The following is a 17019-nucleotide window of genomic DNA, read 5'->3' as shown; positions in this document are numbered from 1 at the left end:
TAGACTTGTCCATTTAACACAGGAAGCCCTAAAGTGATAACCTACAAATCTCAGAACCCAAGCGGTCACTGGGGATTTAGAGCTTATAGATGAGATTAGATTTTTACATCCGGCGCCCTGATCAATAAATGAGTAAAGAGTAAACCCTGATAAATACAGAGGCCCACAAAATAAAGTAATAAACCATAACCCCTGAGTTAGAAACCACTGAAAACCACAAACTCTAAACAGTAAACCATAAGTGAATAACTCTGAGCACTCAGTTTTAAGCAAGAAATGCCAAAGAATATGTGAGCAGGAAAACAGTAAAGAGAAAAGTAAAAAGAAGATGAGAATTTTTCCCTGTAGCTTTACAAGTTTCCCCTTCATTTGGAAGGGCAGCAGAATGGGAATATACACACTCCAGAAGCACTGCAGTTGCTGTTTATAGGCTTGGTTTCAGCCACCATTCATAAGTGACCATATGTAAGAATCAATCCATAGATTGATCCACTGTGCTAAGCTGCACTTCCACTGAACCTACCTGCAACACAGCAAGCACTAAATCTCCCTTACAGACAATTAACTTAGTATTTGTGGTCCTCTCAGCTCTGCAGGCAAATATCCAGAGCCAGTGAGACCTGTAACCACCAACCAGCCTCTCCTTAAGGGAAACAGTACCTGCTGAGAAAGAGAAGTGTTTGTGACAACTGGTAACACCATTCCTGCAGTCACTAACACCACCCTAAAAGCCTTTTCCTCTGTCCAGCAACACCCACTCTAAAGGCTGACCAGAAAATGCCTCACAGAGTTGCCAGAACAAGGGTAAAACAGTGCACCCAGGAAAATACTTTTTGTTAGGTAAATTAGACTGGGTTTTTTATCCTATTACTCACATGATGAACATTTGTAGTCCAAGGTACCTAACCACTTGGCACATCAAGCAAATTCCCATTGCTGGGCCTGCACATCACTCACCAAATGCCCAAACTTCAGCCTCCCAGACACAACTTCCAGCTCCTTCCACCCAAGCAGCACCCAGACTGCCACACAGTCTGTCTCACCCCCAACTAGGGCACAACCACCTTCCACCCACCCTGCCTCCCTCATCTACAATGCAGCCCCAGGATTTAGCTGCGCCCATGCTGCGAGTCAGAGCTTGTCCTTTGTGTCTGGCCGCAGATCCCACACAGCTCCGATCTGCGATGCTCCTTCACCCGCCAGACTATGCTTCAGCACCTGCAAAAGGCCAGAACTGTCATTACCGAGAGGCCAAGCAACTGCACAGCCCTACCAGAACTATCCCAAATCCAAGGCCCGTAATTGCTCCCACAATTATAACTGACCCTCTGTGCTGCTTCAGCCATGTTCTCTGGCTCTGCTTCATCACCAAGATGCCACAGCAGTCCTCGCAGATGGTCAGGCTTGCTCAGGCACCCAGTTAAACTCCAGCCTATGGGAGATGGTACTTCTCAGAGCAACTGCAGCACAGGCACTGCAATGTTGGAAGTCTCTGTCTTACTTGGCATAAAAATGTACACAGGTCAAACAGAAAGGAGAAATAAGCAGTCCCTGCTGACCTAGCCACCTTCTCATTCACCACAGGCAGAAGAAGGAAAGCAAAGATTTCAGCCTCCAAAGTGACCACCCACCACTGTGCCCGACAGCGCTACACATTCAGTGAGCTGTCACCAGAAACACTCCTCTCACCCACCCCGAGAGCAAGGAAGCCAGCCAGTCCCATGCCACCTCTCCAGGCCTCCATCTTCCACATGCAAGCTATGCTTCTTTACTTAGCACAGCCCTAGCCCTGCTCCCACAGAAAACACAGGCACACAACACCGATAGCACCCAAAGTTTTAGGCCATCTTCAGACTGCTCAGAAAGCAGCATCCAGCAAAGACAGGGAAAAAAACCCATGGCCTTCAAAAACTCTAAACACTGGAGAGACTCAGCTAGCAGGAAACAGACTCTAACCAAGAAAGTGACAGAAGCAGGGTTTTGCTTCACTCACACTGCTTAAGAGACAACACAAGTGGCCCAAGTTAAACAGATCTTGCTAAAAAGTCCTAGTGACAGAATGGAGTGCCAGAAAGCAGAGTCAGGTCCAGGTTTCTGCTGCACCCAGGCAGAAGAGGAGCAGAAAGAGGCTGATGCAAGGAAGACACTGGTTTGCATAAAGACAGATCCATCAGGAAATAGGGCTTGATGCCTGTGTCACAAGCATGATTCAAGCCGCACTGGGAAGCAACCATGCCTGGGCATTGGAAACGATGCTGTAAGGGCAGACTGCACCGACACAGAGTACAGACAATGATGGCAGCTCCAGGCTGCCCCACCATAGGCACCTGTCCTAACAGCCGATCAGGTTGCACATCAGAGTGGGAGTTCTATCCCAGAGGGGTGCTGAGTGTGTATGGGTGCTGCACATGGCTGGCTGGTTGCTTTTGGTTGCCTGGGGAGACAGCAGAAGCAATGTGAGACCCACTGGCACACACAGGACTGGGAAATCCCCTGGCTTTGGGGCAACTGTATGGGGCAAGCAGGGCTCAGGGAGGCTCAGCAGAAATTTTCATTAGTTGGGTAGGCACCCACAGTCTGTGCCCAGGGGTGGGGAGGCCTCAAGGTGCCTGGGGGTGTCTTTCTTTCAGCCTGTCTTCCTGCTTCCCCCAATTCTTGGGTTACTAACTTGACGATGCGCTTATGTACCTAATGGGTAGCACTGCCACGGCAGGACCACCCTGCCCCCCCCGCAGGGAGCCGCTGCTCCACCATCCTGCTCCAGGGCCTGCCTGCCTCCCCACAGCTCCCAGCTGTCAGCGTCCGCAGGGACAGAGGACACGCACCAGCTGCTACGGGGGAGGAACAGGGCCCCTGAAGGGAAGGGAAAATCCTTCCCGTGCTCCTGTCAGGCTCTGCCTCAGGCACTCCAGGGCTGAGTGTGGCTGGGCTGAGACCCTCACTGCGCTGCCTGCTGGGAGCGATGGCCCCAGCAGGCAGGAGGCGTCCCCAAGCCCGCAGCCAGTGAAGGGTCTCGCTCGCCTCAGTGGTGTCCCCGGGCACTCAGCACCGAGCAGTCCCAACCCTTGAGGCCTGCACGCCACAGTCACGCTGGCTGCAGGTACCGCACATGCGCCTGCTGCCAACGTTGCGGGTGCGGAGAGGCAAGGTACAGGCGGTGAGAAGTGCTCACAGCATGGTACTGCACCGCTCCTGTTCTCTGTCCCCCGCCCCCGGCGCCCGCAGCACGATACCGCACCGCTCCTGCTCTCTGTCGTGTCCACTCCCAGTGCTCTCAGGGCAGCTGGCTCACACAGGCGCACTGGGGCCCGCCGTGATGCTGCTGCACCGCGGCGCGTCAGCAAGCAGAGGGTGCTGCTGTACGGGTGTGTGAGCACCGCGGAGCAGCTCCGAGAGTGCCCGTCCCCACGACAACGGGGAGCACCAAGAAGCCAAGACAGTCTGCTACCGAGCTGAGTAGCATGAAGGAGCGGCGAATATAGCTGGTGCTCCTGCTGGTTACTTGCGGAACATGGCGCGTACTGCGCATGCGGCGAACTGCAGTACTGGGTTGTGATGAACTGAGGGCAGCAGTGAGCAGGGTGGAGGTACTGCGTATGCGTGAGCTGCCCCAGCTGCAGTACCGGGCTGTGATCAGCCGAGGGCAGCAGTGAGCCAGGCGGCGGCGCTGCACATGCATGTGCCCCCACGCTGCATTACTGGACTGTGATCGAGGGAGGGCAGCAGTGAGTACGATGGGAGCTGCAGCACTGGGTTGCGGTCAGCTGGAGGCCGCTGTGGAGACGGCGGCACTGCGCATGCGTGAGAGAGCAGCCTGAAGCACTGTGCCGAGATCAGCCGAGGGCAGCAGGGAGCACCGCGGCAGTATTCCGCATGCGTACACCACCTCCCCCCCCGCCCCCCCCGCCCAGTAGTGAATTGCGATCAACGATAAGCAACCGTGAGGCGGAGGCGGAACTGCGCGTGCGTGAGAAGGCAGGCTGCAGTACTGTGCTGGGCTCAACCGAGGGCAAGCGCGAGCAGGGCGCCGGCACTGCGCATGCGTCGCCGTGTCCGTCCGTTTCCCCCCCTCCCTCCCCCACAGTACTCGATCAACTGGTGGCAACAGTGAGCCGGACAGCGGCAACGCGCACGCGTGCCTCCAGCAGCGGTGCCGGGTTGTGAGTAGCCGAGGGCCGGCGAGAGGGCAGCGGCGGCACTGCGCATGCGTGAGGTGGAGAGCTGGCGGGACGGCGCAAAAATATCAACGGGGGCCGGGGAGACTGATAGAGAAGAAAAGAGACAATGAGCAGGACAGAGCGACTGGGACAGGAAAAGAAGGGCGGCGAGCAAGCTGGACAGACGGCTAGAGTTGGTGGGAAGGATGGTCAGGCAGAGGGATAGAAACAGAGGGACAGGGAGCTGGACAGAGGGATGGAGAAGGAACCGCAGCTGCAGAATACCTCTCCGAGCCCAGCCAAGTGGGCCGTGTGCACCCATGCCTAGTGCTCAAGGCTGGCAGGCACTGTCCAGCATCTATCAACTTCACTGCCTTGGTATCCGTGGTGACAATAACTTGTCATCTGCTGCTTGCTGACAGGTGTAGTAAAAAGCATCATCCTATAAAAGCATAAAGCAATGCAAAAACTGAAAGCCCTGCAGAAAAGCACAAGAAACCAAACTTAGTATACAAACATAGACACTAATTAATACACACAAGGTAAAGGAGAACACGCAAGCCACTAACGCTGCCCCTCCACCCCCATTTTGAAGACTACCACAACATTTGGGTTTGCTGCAAGAAAGAAATCAGAGTAAGTAGTCACTGCAAGTTAACCTTTCAGGAACTTCCTGTGTCCACATTTTTGGCATAACCATGCCATGCCCCTCTTTCAATTCAGGCATGCGCAAGCAGATCCACTTCTTCAAACGCTTGCCTAGTTACCTCCTGTTCATTGCCTCAGATCAGACCACTGAGCTGAATGTTGGCTGGCACCAGGGGAAAGATACACCAGGGGATAGATAAAGAGTCCCACAGAATAAAGTCGTAAACCATAACCCCTGAGTGAGAAACTGTAAACAATGAACTCTAAACAATTGACAGAACGTGAGTGACTGAACCCTCAGTTTTGAGCAATACATGCCACAGCACATAAAAGCAGGAAAACAGTAAAAAGAAGCCAAGGAATTTTTGCCTACAGCTTTTAAAGCTTCCACTTCCTTTGGAAGTGTGGCAGAACAGGAGGATACACACCAGGAACGTGTTACAGATGCTGTTCATAGGTCTGATTTTAGCCACCATATGCAAGAATCAATCCATAGGATTGCAGTAAGCTGCACTTCCACTGAACCTACCTGCATCACCACAGGCACTAACTCATCTCCACTAGAGACAATCAGCGTAATATTTTTGGTCCCCTCAGCTCTGTGGTCCAACATCCAGAGGCAGTGCCACTGAAAACCACCAGCTGATTTTAAACTGTCCTGTCACTTACCAGCACTCTCAGGCAGGCCTGCCAACAGCAGGACCGTCCGACCCCCCGAGCCGCCACACCACCATCCTGCTCCAGGGCCTGCCTGCCGCCCCACAGCTCCTGGCTGTCGTGTCCACAGGGCCAGCTGCACACCCTGGCTTGTGCTGGGGAGCAACCGCAGCCTTAAAGTCAGGACAAGCGATGGGAAAGTCAGATCTGCGCTCTCAGCAGACCCTGCCCCGCACGCCCCTGCCCTGAGTGGGCCTGGGATGAGACCCCCCCCCAGCCCGCACCTCCACTTCCAGGGAGCCACAGCCACAGCGGACAGGAGCCGTCCCCGAGCCTGCGACTGCCGAAGGTCTCACTCACCTGGCTGGTGTCCCTGACCCTCACCTGCCCGGGCCATGGGGAAAGGGGCCCTGCCCTCTGCCATGCCACTCCCAGGCACTGCACATGCGCTGGCCACAAATCAAGGAGGAGAGCATGTTCCCGGACACCGTGAGGTAAATTGAGACCTCAGTCTTCTTTTTTTCTGTCTCATACGAGATTCCTCGAGGATTAAGGCAGCCTCCTCTGTCTTCTACTTGCCAGTCTGAATATAGCACATGCAACTTAAATAACTGCGCTAACCACAAAGAGAAGGCTGAGGAATATGTTACTTTAAGAGTTATATTTTTTTCCTAAATCTACATAGGAGGCAGAGAAAGTCAAGACTGAAAATACACAACAGCATGTGGTTTTAGCACAGTTCCTCTTCTGTGCAGTACTTTGCAAATCTAACATCCTTAAGTTGTATCAGATACTTTAACAAAATCTTGCACAATAAACAATTTACAGTGGTCAGTATTTAAAAGAAAAGCAAGAACAACTGAATGCTCTTCAAGGCAAAATGAAAATCTTTTTTTGACAAAACCTTCACACAGCAACATAGAAAGAAGGACTCCAAAGATAATTCATCTTCATTAACAGTGCTTTCCCATCCATTCTTAAATATAGTTGCACTCAAATCTTTGCTCATGAAATGAGAAGTATTTATGAGGAGAGACTGACTGTACAGGCCCAGCATCAAAATCATACATGGGCTTCAATACAAATGGAGCTTTGACAACACATCATCTGAACCCAGCTAATGAAATCCGTCAACGTTATACACCAAATCCAAGACACATGGATTAAAGTGGAAGAGTCAAATTCTAAATCTCTCAACGCAAATGTTTCAGTTCCTACAAGGAGCAATGGCTGAGGAAGTTCTGGAGTGGTTAAATGTGTTGTCCAGATTTGGATCTCCTCCTCATCCTCGTCCTCCTCCTCCTCCTCCTCCTCCTCCACACTGATGGACAGGAATTCCCCTTCCCTATGGGGTACATTTTATACCGCATGGGTAAATACAGGGTGGCTTGAATGCACTTCTTTCCTGAAGTCTTACTGTTCCTCAGGCAGCACTGGTTTTGATACAGGATGGGCTCTCCACCAAAATGAAAAAGGAAAGATTCGGTCCTCAGTAAAAGTACCATTTCAAAAGTGACTACGTCTGTGCATGTCAGTTTTCAGACCCATAGCTTGGCTGGGAAAATGAACACTTATGAAAATTTAAGCTGAATTTTCAGATATTTAAAAATTTATTTACAGCCAGATAAGATGCATACTTGTTTCTTGCTATTTCAGCCATTAGTAACAAGAAGGGTAACGTTATCTGAGTTTTTTATCATCATACTAAATGCAAGTACTGTGTAAGACAATTAAACATATGCTGCGTATAGACCCACCAAGAATCGTTCCAGCTAATTCCATTCCTTTATTGGAAAGTGAACAGAGTAGTAGCTCTGTGAAGGAAAGATGGAGCAGAAAAGATCTAATTGAAGCAAAGTGGTATGCAAAGTATCCTGCAGCATTAGTAGCTGTATGCCAGCCCCAGTGAAAGTGCTGACCGTATCTCGCTCTCACATATCACAATGCACCGGTTTCCTAGGGAGGTCTTGCTTTAAAGAAGCTTGGCTACAGCCCCTTTTATGTTCCCCACGTCTTTCTGGGCAATGGTTTCAAGAGATACTGCCACGTGCCCAGACCTAACGAAGCACTCCAGCCTGTTTTCAGACTTCTCTCCCATACAATTCTTTAGCTTCCCTATTCTCTTAGTCTCAGCACTGAAGCCTTTTTAAAATTCATCTCACTTAGTGTCCCAGCCGAAGTCCCTGATTTTGTCTCTCCCCTCTTCATTACATCATTGTCATCTCACCGCCAAGAACCCCAAAAGAAACATTATTTTTATTCTTACAGGTGTCTTCCTTTTCCAATTCTGAAAACTCCTTAGAGCTGACGTTCTTTTCAGCCTTTCTTCTCTTTCAGTTTCACTTATTCTCATTTATGCTATGCCCTCTCCAGCCTCTCCTCAGTTTCCATAAATCGTCTCCTTTTCCCAGGCCTACCTCATGTTTTGCTTTCTCTCAGCCGTTTCCCTTTCCTTTACAGCTTCTCCTGCATTCCCACTCACTATATAGATGCAGAGAAATTGCTTTTTACTCCGCTGCAAGCCTGGCAGCCAAGTGAGTCTCAGGCCCATTCAGTTCAGCTGAACTCCATCATTGTTTGCCTGGCTACTCTCTTCTGTTCTATAATAAAAGAAGTCAGGGAGCTAGGCCATAGCCTACAGAAACTATTATCTGCTGTATGTTCTCTGTCTTTGCTGAAAAGGAACTCTGAGAAATCTAAATAGACAGTTTCAGCTGGCACTGTGAGGGCAAAAGGTAGAGCAAGATTTATGTCTCTCTATAATTACAACTGGGGCAACCTTGAAACCAAGAATAAAAATATTCCTGTTGCAATGTCCTAACATCCTGGGTCATTCAAAGACTGCAACATAGCAACATAACAGATGCTGAGAAGGCACAAAATATTCAAACACTTCTGTTTTGATGTTATAAAGGACACATTTATCATTAAGTGTCCCTCGATGTATTCGTAGAAACTCAGCCATGTGAAACATATTTTCAAAGAACTAGAAGTCCTGCAGTGGAGTCCGAACAGAAAGCTGGGAAAAGCAGACAGAGGAAAAACAACATTGGAAATGTGCATGAGTTATGCCTTTTAAAGATTCACCCCAAGGGGACAGGGGGTATCATTTTACTGGTTTGAGCTGATGCTAAAGGTCTGGCAACAAAGAAGGGCTGGGAACAACCTCAGTGGTGGCCCTCACACGAGCATGCGTGTTTGCTTGTCCAGGTTTATTCATAGTCTACTCGAGAACTGAACTAGGGTCACCCAGTGGTGCCAGGAGGTGGTACCAGGTGACCAAATACTGAGTATACAAATACAATATATATTGTATATATACGATATATACAAGATATACCAAATAGTATACCAAATAGTATACAAATACTGAGAGCCTGCCTGGTTGGATGGGATAACAGTTTGTTGTTTTACAGGAGGTTTACTCCTATAAATGGTGTGACTGAATAAACAGTACTTAGCTTAGAAAAGCTGGGGTGGTCAATAACCTTGTTGTTGCAAAGGAGACAAAGCAAAGCTGCAGAAGTTGCACTAATTACTCCTGCTATATCCGAGCACATTTCAGAAGACTGCATGCTGGAAGGCAGCAAATACAAGTTTCTGTCGCACTAAGCTCACCAGAGTACAGCCAAAGGTCTCAGTATCAATGAATATACCTAAGGAGACAAGAGAAGGGTGAGAAATGCACTTAAACCAGAAACTGATATCAAGATCTGTCACAAATGTTACATGAGTCTGGAAACGCTTTTGCCTTCACGATGTTCAGACTAAGACATACTTATATTAGGGATTATGAAGATCAGCATTTCTGGACTGCTTCCTTACATGAGAACCAGTACAATTGCAAGGCTTGAAGACAAAGGTAAAATGTGATAGTTCTTAAATGACTAAAACTCCTGTCACTGCTGTTTTTCAGTCTGGTGGGTCCAGTATGCATTCAAGTTTTTCTCCATTCACTTTCTCATCCCTCAAAAATTAATCATTAGATTTGCAGATAGAGGTATTATGCTGCATTAAACCAGTTGCTATAGCTGTAAAAAACCAGACAAGCTTTTGAACACTCAGAGGCCTTCATCAGGTCCAAAGTAGATGTGGCAGGCCTAAATAAAATTAGCAGAGCTAAATACAACTAGAAAGCAATTGCTCAGAGTTTAGCTAGGTGCGTATCAGTTAGATTGTCTCTGAAAGACAAGATAGCTGACAGCTTTGAAGTAAAAGAGAAGTTATTAAGGGGATAAGAGAGGAGACAATGTTAGGGAGAGAAACAGGCGCTTTGCTGCCTATGGAGCAGAATGGTTAATGAGGAGGTATATTATGATATGCCGTAAAACCAGTAAGGCTACTGAGTCCATGGTTTTATTTGAGACTAAAGAAGGGCTCGTGTTCAAAAGCTTGTCTACTTTCTCCTACTAAATCAGCTAATCAAGTAAAAGACCTCTACCTACAAATTCTGTTTCTTATGTCCTGCTCTATTGTCCATGGTCAGGTTTCACTATCACAGGTGTCAGATTTAAGTAAGTGGAATTCCACAGCTCACTCTCCATTACACTGCAACCAGCACTAAAACTCTTCGTACCAACCATGATTAGCTCTGAAGGCATATTTGGACACTGAGGTCTTTGAAAGACGTGATGAGCAGTTACAAGACAAGCATTATACAGATTTCCCTATCAGAGTTGTTTAATTTGAGCAGCTTTTAAAAAGCTAGATTAAAAATTTAAAGAAGCCTACTGTAATGTATAGCTTCTGGTTCTGTCCATCTCCGTTTATCATCTCTATAGTTTAATGACCACATTCTCCAGCATGACTTTGCAATGCATAAGAGCTCTCCTACCGATTATCTGACATCTCCCAGTCCTTTCTCCTATCACACATGCTCCAAATCGCTACTCCTGCTGCTGTCTCACTTCTTGATCTTTTTTCACTTCTTATCTGGACCAATGCACAGCTTTGATCTGTCTTAACTCTCAGAGTTCAGTTAAGAAGCAATACAAAACTGAACAGAAAACCAGTGTATAAATAGTAATAATTAGGAAAATGCAGCACTCTCTCCTTCATTTCTATTATTCCAGAACAAAACTCTGTCCTCTGTAATACAAGTAATCACAAAAGGGTCTCATTAAAGATTTCCATATAATATTTGAAGCCTACCAGTGGCTCTAAATATACCTAAAATGCTAGAAGGACAAAGCACATTAATTTAAGTGAAGCTATGGACATTAAATGTGCCAGGGCTGAAGGAGATGCTGGAACCAAAATATTTTCTACTATGCTTTTCGTAATTGTTACTGGCTTCATAAAGAGAGGTTTACTCTCTGCTGTACCTTTTCCTAAACGAAACACATTTCCTCAACATATATTCACATAAGTGATACTGTGCTTTATCCAAATGGGTCTCCTGAACATAAGCCATATCAATGTTAAGTGCTTAATAACTACAGGCTAAATCCTATGATCTCTCAGCTGGACCATTATACCCATTAAACATTTAAATAAAACAATTTTCAGCTTATGTACAAGTGGGGTGGTTTTATTTCTTTTAAAGCAAGAATCATGTCACAAATAATTCTGTAATACAGCTTTTATAAAAGCTATAAAATATACATTTAGATGAAAAATAATGGCTGGGATTCCTACCTACAAAATTTTATGCCTCTTGTAGCAGAGAACACAGCAATAAAATCCAGAAACTTCATAGCAGTCATCCGTATGTGATCCAAATTATTCAGAACGTCCCTTGTAAATAATGATTATTAGAAGAACATATAGGACCCCTCAAATAATAAAAAAGATGCCTTAAACCTTTCCCGAAACACTAAAATGGCCACTTTAAGCAGGGCTTCTCCAGAAGATACTGGGCAACACAGAACGGGAAGGATCTGTAGCCTATACTTAGCACTGACAAAATGTTAAAGTTAACCAGTGGAGTTCACTTCATAAGATGTTATAGTCAGAAGCACTGCAGGGCTTCTAAATGTTTTACATATTTATGGAAAATAAAAATACGGCCACAAAAATAGTACTGAAAAACTCTAACGTTCAAAACCCACTCAAACCCACCTGCTTCAGATCTTAAGTGCCAGCCAGCTATATCAATGTACACTACTATAACAAACTGACCTTCATAGGCAATAGGCTGCATCAAAATATAAACAGTCACTAGCAAAAGCATCAGAAAGAAGCAAATGGAGCTTAGGCCTTCTTATTATGTCAATCGTGGCTTTTAAAACAAACAAGCAAGTGTCCGTCCGTCCCCCATTAGTACTAGCTATAATTAAATTTGTCTTCCTATGAACAACTAATGTAAAGAATGCAGGGCATGGGTAACGTGATTGCTGTTGCCCAGCCCAGTGAACAGAACTGCTGCATCTGCATTGTGAACAATCTGGAAGCTGTGGGGAAACATTGATGAAAATCCTGATAAAAGACAATGAAAAAATAACCAGACTGTACAGTGAGAAAAGCATGAGATGTTGTTTCAATGTTTGCACAGGATAAATAATGCTATGGTCTGTGTGAACTATGCAGCTAGAAAATCATCATTGAGCCACGCCTGATATATGGGGACCAATTCATAAGAGAAGGCATTGTCAAACTAATTATGCCCAGCTTCCTAATATAGCCCCAAAACTTTTTTAAGAAACCCACTTCATACGGCATATACTGCAAGGTAGCTACATTTGACAGCTCTTGTAACTATGATGGAGAGTAAACTTAAGGATCAACCTTTTAACATGGGGATATTTACTTGGAATGATACACCTGAGATAGCAAACGTACCCAGCACAGCCAACATGGATGCTGTAAATATGACACAGCGAGAAGTTGTTTTCTGCAGACTTTCAACAGAAAAACAATCACCCATCTCTTAAGTGGAATTTACAGCACTACAGCACACGTCAATCAGTGTAAGCGAGGAATTTGTAAGGCTGACGCAGTTAGCGCTCCTTTAAGTGTTCACCAGATACATTTCTGTTTATGTCCAGCCTAAGTATTTTCCAGCACTGTGACAAGACCTCTATCCTTCAGCATGTATGACACTGATTTTAGGAGAGAGACGGGGTTTAACACCTACAGACCATTTTGCGCCACGATGGTTTTGATAACAAGGACTTCTGATTAACATCTTGTAACCTTGACTAATGACCTTTTTCTTGCGCAAACCTGAACATCCTAAGATAAAACTCCACTTAAAGAAGACCTTACTAATTAGCCCTCGAGCACACTGGCACACTTAGGTCAAGACCCCAGGAATGTGTACCTCTAGGCTCACATCATTCTGCTCTGATGAGTACAAGACCTTGCCATTGAGGTCAGGTGTGGAAGCCATTAGACCACATATCTGTATTGCTGACGTTCTGTGCAGTCCTGAAGAAGTCACGTAAGAAAGACCAGTGTTGCCTGAACCGACAGTGTCATGCTGAAATAATTCCTTTGAGGTTAATTAAAATGACCTTCCAAGCAACACTGCTGTTGCTTTATGCTAGCATAAACTGCAACTATCTTCCCATTTAATCTAAATGAGCCCAATAATCTTCTTCAGTAAAAATGGATGTGGTAACAGTTAACTGCTCAGAGATGTGGGATTAATGCTTATACAGGTTTTTGACAACTATAATTGCTGAGCACTATTGTTAATGTATCCCTTCTCTATTAACATTCTAGTCCTAGACAAGGGCTCTGGGTTTGTCTTGTTTGGAGAGAAGGAGGCTGAGGGGCGACCTCATTGCTCTCTGCAGCTTCCTGAGGAGGGGACGTGGAGAGGGAGGTGCTGAGCTCTTCTCCCTGGGATCCAGGGATAGGATGCCCAGGAATGGTTCAAAGCTGCATCAGGGGAGGTTTAGACTGGACATTCGGAAGCATTTCTTTACCGAGAGGGTGGTCAAACCCTGGAACAGGCTTCCTAGAGAGGTGGCCGATGCCCCGTGCCTGTCCGTGTTTAAGAGGCATTTGGACAATGCCCTCAATAACATGCTTTAACTTTTGGTCAGCCCTGTCAGTGGTCGGGCAGTTGGACTAGGTGATCGTTGTAGGTCCCTTCCAACTGAAATACTCCTATTCTATTCTCTTCTATTCTACTATTCTATTCTATTCTATTCTATTCTGTTCTATTCTGTTCTGTTCTATTCTATTCTAATATTGATGTTACTATACTTCTTTAGCTATGAAAAGGGTTGAAGCATCTGAACTTAATGATACTAAGGTTTTCCAAAAGGGAGTAATTGAATTCACTTAATATTAAGCAGAATGTCATTCCCAGTATATCATCCTGATTTTTTTTTTATTTTCACATGAGACTAAAGTTAATTACATGGCCGAAACTCGAGGAAGTACTAGCTTGAAATTCAGCACAACTCTAGCATGGAACTAGAGCATTGTTGTAAGTCTAAGTAACTTGGTGGAAGTATTACCACTGTTTCTTCCCAAATCCCTGCTAGAATCTCTACATCTTGAGAACTTTGCAACTCCAGGAATTTTATCATCTGCTAGTTGGTTCGTTTCGAGTATTAAGAGTTTTAGCACTTCCGGCAGTAAGGAATGAAATGCTTGTTAAGATGAGGTACTAAAAGTCTTCTATTTTGGGAGAGTTTAAGATTCTGGTCAGCACATCTGTGCAAGTAAGAAACTGTAAGATTGACAGGTACTTACTGAGGCAGTAGCACGTACAGCTTGGATACATGACTAGGACTCCCCTGTACAAAAACAGAGCAAGAGACAGACTTACTGTTTTTAGGCAAGTGGTAAAGAGAGAACAAAAGGGAAACAAATGCGTAGCTGCATTGCCTGCCCTTAGCGTCATGGCAAATGGAGAGTGGAACTGGTGACAAACCCCTACTTTCTGCTCCCAGCCACATGTCCTAATCGGTAGGTCTCGTGGGCTCCCATCCTAAAAGAATCACTAGCAAAGGGGAGCAGACAGAGATGGAGCGGAGGGCAGGTTAGGAGAAAAACACACTTACTTGTGCCTTGTTTAGCCTATTTGCCGAAGGAGAAGAGGCCTGTGAAATAATTTGTACACGGTTCTGTGTTCTCCAATAACATCTAAACCTTTTCATTAAGTGTAAGAAAGCAGAGAGAGGTCTCAGCATTACTACTTTTAACAGTTTTGTAAAGACTGATGAGAGAGGTAACTATTTCTCAAATGAGAAAAAAGGCTCAGCATCAATTTACTCCTTAAATAGATGCCAGGTTATTCGTGCAACCAGGAGAAAAGCTTCTATTGTAGCTTGCGTTATAGACCACTGAGAATAAAACCAAAAGATTATATAAATCAAAAGAAACTGAGACCTACTTGCTTCACTGCTTATAAGAGTGCTTATTTTATCATGTTAGCTAGAAGAAATCCTAAGAATTCCTTAATCCGCTAAACATGTGCTCACTGCCATGTGTTAAGTAACACACACCAAGCAAAGGCAAGATTTACAAGATAGAGCCTAGCTTTTCAGAAGACTATCACATTTATGTAACAGGTGGATTTTTTTGAAGGAAACGAGGCCAAAACTATAACTGGCTCTGGGACAGGCAAAGAGAACGCACATTAGGAAAGGAGAATGTGAAAGGTTGAAATAAGCTGGAGTGACAGGGTAATATTTTGATTATTCAAATAGAAACACCAAAGCCTTTTCAGTCCTATTGGAATAAGTTACATTATATTGAAATCCTAGCACTAGGAAAAATGTGTGCCAAATTTTAAAATTCTGTGCAGACTATTCTAAGTTCTCAAATAATAAATGTCCAGTCTACTAGCTTCATTGTAAGGTCAAGGTGAGAAGGGCTTCAACAAGCAGAGGGGATGACCCAGAACAGCTTTTGTCATCAGGGAAGCTTATGACTGGGCAAGACAGAGATGGCAGGACAAAAATGGAATCAAACCTCTCAGTACTGTCTTGAATCGGGCTATATTCTTTTTATATGTCCAGCTATGCACTGCACACCATGGAATTCTCTTTCCTAACCAGACAGATTACCATTTCAGTTGCAGTGTTGTAAAAACTGGATTCCAGTACTTTAAACTTGGACTGAATGCATGGAGTCGACCGTTTTTCTCTTTTTCTCCAGATTTTGCAGAGGCAGAAAAAATGTTTTATTCTGAAACTTTCCCTACAATGTATTATTAATTTAATGGTTGGACTCACTGTGCACATTTGCAAAATTATTATATAGCTTAAGTGTAAATGGCTAATTAAATGCTTTAGAAGTTTACACTTAACACAGTCCAGTTACAGGGGTAGCAGTTTCAGTTACTGCTATGTAAACCCTAACTATATTTCAAAGCTACTTCTTAGTATTTGGTGTTTTGAAATGTCTTTTTAATTAAGTTATAGACAAGCTCCTGCTAAAATAACACTACTACTCAGTCATTAAAAGTAGGAAGTTCTATCATGTGCAATGGTAATTTGACTTCCGTGACATGCACTGTGATGTAATTTTTTAATTGCATGATCACAGGCTCATTTTCCATAGGACTTGTACTTCATTCACTGTGCCAGTATTCACCTAATGAGCTGCTATGCAGCACTTTGTCCATTCTTTCTGAATGCTGTCCGTCTTTTTATCTAGCAAAATCTATTCCTTCTTCCTCCTCACCAGATTTTTATCAAGTCCTATGGTGTGCTGACAAGTAACACAGTTTCTCTGGCCAGTTCCCATCCTCATATACTTATCTTTCACCTAGTCTTAAATTTATCCTCCTCCATCAAACTGGAGGCCAAGGGGTTTTTTTTTGCTTAGCTTGTCCTAGGCTTAGATGCTTTCCCCTCTTAGCTCTCATCTCATGAGAGCTTGCCCCAAGCATTCCTCTCTTTTTTCCCAGCTTTTTTCCTTCTATCCTCATGCCACATGATCTTTTCTTCCATTTGATCTGGAAGCCAATGGGACAGCTGATTATCTCTCAGGTTGTTCCTGTGACTTTTCCCCTCCAGGTTGCGGGGAAAGGAGTGTAACCAGTCAGCACAGGGACACAGACGTATGTGCAATCCAGTCACACAAGGGAACCATAGAATTTACAGCCTGTTCAACCAGGAACATCTGAAAAATCTCAAACAAGCATGCGCGAACAGGTGCGTGCATGGGGGTGAGGGGAGCATATCTCTGTCACAGTTTCAAGCTTAACACTGACAAACCTATTTTTTTTGTTTCGATTGTTTGTTTTTAACATGGAAACCAGAAGGAATGACGCTCTTTTGCTCCACTCTAGCATAATACAAAGGAGCGGGGGGGGGGGGGGGGGAGGGGGGAGGGCAGTCACCAACAGTGGCTATTCTATTGTTTTCTCTCAAAAACTTGGCAAAGCAACAAGCTAGACGCAGCTGAAATGTGCTGGCTAAAAATTTCTCAAAACTTTCATCTGAGACAGACACAAACCATGCCCAACACCATCACAGAGAAAGTTTGTCAAAGCCATGGATACCTGAAAAAGGGACGCATACCGGAAAGTATTAGTAATCCCTACTCACATACAACATTACCAGCATTGCCTATAATTACGATTCAGGCATTTTTACGCACATGATGTTTTATAAATTACCAGTATGCTCTGAAAGCTTTTGTTGTTGGT

The 17019-nt window shown here is 45.1% G+C and overlaps 1 long non-coding RNA gene across 1 annotated transcript; it reads right to left on the bottom strand.

Annotated features, from left to right (window-relative positions):
* Nucleotides 1–632: 632 nt before the first annotated feature.
* LOC140654391 (uncharacterized) lies at nt 633–2098 on the bottom strand. Its single transcript, XR_012043412.1, has 4 exons — nt 1994–2098; nt 1326–1474; nt 1076–1218; nt 633–663 (listed from the first exon to the last, which is right to left on the bottom strand). It is a non-coding gene; the product is annotated as an uncharacterized lncRNA (long non-coding RNA).
* Nucleotides 2099–17019: the final 14921 nt, after the last annotated feature.

Source organism: Ciconia boyciana, chromosome 7, assembly GCF_034638445.1.
Source record: "Ciconia boyciana chromosome 7, ASM3463844v1, whole genome shotgun sequence".
Lineage (NCBI taxonomy): Eukaryota > Metazoa > Chordata > Aves > Ciconiiformes > Ciconiidae > Ciconia > Ciconia boyciana.
This window is presented reverse-complemented; position numbering and strand designations above follow the sequence as displayed.